The sequence below is a fragment of the Panthera leo genome, chromosome C2, assembly GCF_018350215.1.
Source record: "Panthera leo isolate Ple1 chromosome C2, P.leo_Ple1_pat1.1, whole genome shotgun sequence".
NCBI lineage: Eukaryota > Metazoa > Chordata > Mammalia > Carnivora > Felidae > Panthera > Panthera leo.
Genome location: NC_056687.1, coordinates 40,219,213 through 40,224,190, shown reverse-complemented (window position 1 = coordinate 40,224,190; position 4,978 = coordinate 40,219,213).

Sequence of the window (4,978 nt, the reverse complement as noted above, 5' to 3'; positions counted from 1 at the left end):
CCAGCTTCTTGTTATTTTTCCAGAAAGAATTGGGGTACTGTCTAGTACAAAAATTTTAGAGCCATCACATATGCAGTAATATTGCATTACAATTTCTCTAAGTTAAATTACTTGGCAGTTGCCATTATTTTAGAGTTTGTTTTCCAGAAACTACTTTACTGATACAAAATCCTAGATATTTGAAATTCTGTTATAGCTCAAATGATGTTTTATTATTCCTTTCAATGTATTGGGCCTCTTTATAAAAGTTATTGTTTTGGATTGTTGAATTGTTAATATTAAAATATTCTTCAACTTCCAGAAGTTAATGGTAGTGGAGAGATACTTTCACAATCTAATCAACTTTTAATTTTATGAGGAGAAAAAAAAATGACCAGGAGCGAGGTATGAGCAGCAGTTCTTGGGAAATCCTCAAAACATGACAGTTATTTCATTCTAGTTTCTTAGGTTATTGAGTTTCATAGAAATGTAGAATTCCAAATAATACAGAAAGAATACATTTTCTTCAAACTAGTGGTTCCTCCTGTACTCCCATATACTTGCTATAATAATTAATGGGATAATGGATTTATAATTTAATCTATGCCCTTTCAAAAATGCAATTGTAAGTAAAGAAGAGTTTTCATTGCCAGGTATAGTCAAAAGGATTGACCAATGATGGAAATTTCAGGGACTAAGGCAAACCTAGAGAAGTATTTGTTTTTAGGAAGGAAGCTTTTAGACCCACTCAGATTATGGCACACAGCAAGCCATGCACCGTAAGCATAGGTTAGATCCTTTCCAGAATTTCCCATTGAAGAGACTCTTGGACTTTAAGAAGGTGGAGTTATCCCAATTCTGTTTCCTTTTCTTATATATTATTTCCATATTGTGTGTGTGTAGTTCAATTGGTTTTCATTTCAGTCTATTATTAAGTGATATTACAACAATTTAAATCTAAAATGCTTCAACGACAAAGCACTAAAGGCAATCATAGAAATAAAAGGAACAACTGATTGACACACAGTTATTTGGACAGATCTCAAGACATTATGTTGACGGAATAAAGCCAATCTTAAAACTTCACATACTACATGAGTCAATTTATATAACCTTTCCAAAGTGGAAAAGGATGGAAAAAGTACTGGTGGGCACCTGGGGTTTGGGGTTGTGGGAGAGTGTGGGGTAGCATGCAGATGAAGTTTGGTGGTGATGGAAGAATTCTGTATCCTGTTGGTGGTGGTGGTTACACAAATCAATACATTTGATAAAATGGCACAGAAATAGGTAAGTGCATTTTACCAAAACTAATTTCCTGACTTTGATATTTCATTTCAGTCATGTAAAATGTAACTATTAGCTTAACAGGGTGAAGGGTACCTGGGACCCCTTTGTACTATTTGGCAACTTCTTGTGAATCTATTAGTTATTTCAGAATAAATTTTTAAAAGACCCTAATTATTAGCAATTAATCAACATCTTTTAATCACTTGAAACTTGTACCTATGGATTTCATTTTTAAGATAGGTTTTATAATATTTTGTCATATATTACGTATCAAATAAACCCAAATTTGAAATCTTAAAGTATGTCTTTCATAAAATAAAAAAATGTCTTTTGTGTTCAATTACCTCCCCTGCATATCATATTTTAGTAACAAATTAAAACTTTCAAAATGTAAAGGCAAGAATCAGAACTCAAGAAAACTGATTCTAATAAATGTATGAGCCAAAATCATGTAGGAAGTTTCAGAGTGAGAACAGAGAAAAGGTCTACAGTAGTATTATGGATTTTTACTGGGTTTTTATGCATGGACTTCTAAAAATTCCTTTGTATCTTATTCAATAAAAAGGGCCATAGCAATTTATCTTCTCTATTAAATTCCCTCCATAGATTGAGAATTTAAAATGATGAATGTGACATTACATTTTCTACAGAGTAATATAATAGAAACAGCTTGGGTTTTGGACCAACAGAACTGTCTTCAACTTCTGGCTGTGAGATTTGCTAGCTTGGTGATTTCATTGGGTATAATAAAGGGAGAGGGAAAAGTTACTTTGAAGTAGATTGAGTGCTAAATAGAAAAAAAAAAGAATGGAGTCAGAGGGACAGTTAAATCCTTGTTTATGGAGGGAAAAAGGTGAAAAGGATTCAATAATAAGTTAAGTATTCAGTCTAAAAAGCCAAATACCTAATGAGTTCAAAAGTATGAAGATCACAGCATCTGCTGGAATTGGCAGATGCTTGGCCATGGCAATTGTGACAAAAGCAGTTTGAGTTTAATGGTAGTAACAGTTGAGGAATAAATAAAAGATGAAAAAGTGGAAAATATCACATGAAATCAGTTTCAGGGTTATAGATACCAAGGAAAGCAGAGCGGCAATAGAAAAAAAACATACTGTGGATACAGAGTGAGGGAAATCTTATGCACAGAAGAGAAAGGATCATCAGAGAGATTGAAGATAGAGATATATAGGGTGTCAGGTTGGTAGATCAAAGTCTCTGAAGTGGCAGGAAGGAACGGAATATGGAGGAAAGGGAAGATATTTATCCTGGCTCTTAATGGGGCCCTGTTCCAATGAGAGGTGACGGAAAATTGTAGGTTTGATGTTTTGATTAGTAGGAGTGGCTTTCTCCATCCCCCACTAACTCACCCTTAACATCTCTTCTCTCTGAGTCAGTTCTTATTAGGAATTATTGTATTATTAAGATTCTTTTTGAGTGGACCTTTTTGGATGCTTAAATCTGTTTTCTTCCCAGAGATCTCAAGATATATACCTTTGCTTTCTGAAAGGAATGGTTCAACAATCACAGTTATTATTTCCAGATAGTATTCTCACAGATAAAATAAATTCTAGAGAAATGTCAAGTAAATAGAAATATAACACATTGATTTTTGATACAAGATAAAATAAAAAGATTCTTCAGTTATAACATGGTAACAACAACATTTTATCTGCCTTAACTCAAGGGAGGGTCTAAACACATTCAATGTAACTTAATCCAGGGTAATAGGTTAAGTTCCATTTATTTAAAAAAATATGTCATACTTACAAAAGAGAGGCAACAATTTAGAAAACTGTCAGCCAATATATAATATGCTTTCAAAATAATCTAATAATAAGTTCTCAGAAAGAATTTATAGTCTTTAAGATTCATTTCTTTTTTCAACATTTATAAGATATACTTATTATTTTTCTGACCAAAGTGCAATGATTTTTAAATCTCCTTAAATAACTGAAAAAAAGTATTCAAGAACATAAAACACAAAGGGGAAATTTAACCATTAGATTTCTTTACTTCATACCAACCCTACATTGAGTCTAGAAAATAAAAAAAAAAAAAAGAAAAAACTTTGAATGAAGAGTTACTAAAATGCTACCCAAATCATTTTACTATAAACCTAGTACATGCATTTCAAGGTTCTACTGCTAGGGATTTTGTTAAGATCAGTTTAATCATTAATAGCACTATATAATAGACCACAGGGACATATGTCATTAGATGTGATCCCTGCTTCTTACCTTCAGATTTATGTCAGAATAAAGCTGACCATCCTCCCAGGCTCTCTGAACCCCCAGTGACCCCATCCCAATCCCTGGAAGCAAAGAAGATGCCCTGTCACACAACTTTGTATAAGTTGTAATAAAACCAGCCTAAGTTTTCTCACCTTTCTATAGAAAATGGTTATAAATACTGAAACACTTCTAAAAATTCATTTTATAAGCTTGTTTACCAAACACATGTTGCAAGAACTGGCTACAAAGTGTTCCTTTGGAGTTTGGTCCAAAAATTCACTTAACAAGTTGGAAATGTAAAAACGACAAGAAAATGAGGAAGTGGGGAATCCCTAGTCCTAACATGTTGTAATTACTAAAGGGATGTACACACACTAAAAAGTTTTGCTCACAGAAGGCACAAACTATAAAAGGGATAGACTTTTTGAATAAAAACAAAGAACTAGCTGATATCTTTCTTTGTTTTGTGAGCACCATAACTAAGCTGAATATTAGATCCTAATTCACTGTCTATTCTTATGACCGAAAAAAAATTGAAGATAAAAAATTTAATTTGTCTTACTACACACTTCAGCCATAAACTGAGATGTAATTATGAAAGGTTAAAATTGCCTTAAAAATGGGTTGTAACAGCAGTTATCAAGGCAATATTTAAGCATGATTTCAAGAATGCTTTCAGGTTTAGAGTTAGCTTCTTTGTCAAAAATCTTCACAACGTCATCAAAACTTTGTCAACAGATTTAGAAGCATCTATTTCCTTGACTCTCCCCATTTCATTCTGTTGTTATCACTCCTACTTTACTCTTTCCCCTTTCAAGACATCGTTGAATACAGGTCTCATTATTATAGTCAGAAATCAGAACGAAAAATACATTTGCCTTCCTATCCATGGTCTTGTTCCAACCTGAAGGTTGTTTTGATGTCTTGGAAAGCCATCAATCAAGAGTTTATTCTTCAGAGCACTGGCAGCCATTGTCTGATCTACTTCCCTCTTTTACAAACTGATGGCTATTTCACCTGGCACAATCTTTTCATCTTAAAAATTATTTTTAAGTGTATTTATTTGAGAGAGAGAGAAAGAGAGAGAGAGAAAGCACAAGCAGGGGAAAGGCAGAGAGAGGGAGAGACAGAATTCCAAGTAGGCTCCATGACATCAGCACAGAGCCTGATGCGGGGCTTGAACTCATGAACTGTGAGATCATGACCTGAGCTGGGATCAAGAGTCAGATGCCCAACCGACTGTGCCACCCAGGTGTCCCAATATTTCCATCATTAAAGTGCCTTTGAATGAGTACACCATACGGTGAATCTGGGTTCTTCCTTTCATCATGAAGAAATTCTCCTGCAGAAAGGTGTGGGTAGCCATATTTTAGATCATTGGTTTACTATCAGAAGACTGTGACTCAGGAACAGTCAGCTGGATACATAGCACAAGGCTACAGAGCTTCCATGCCCTCTCCTGTCAAGTGTCTCCCCCTGGA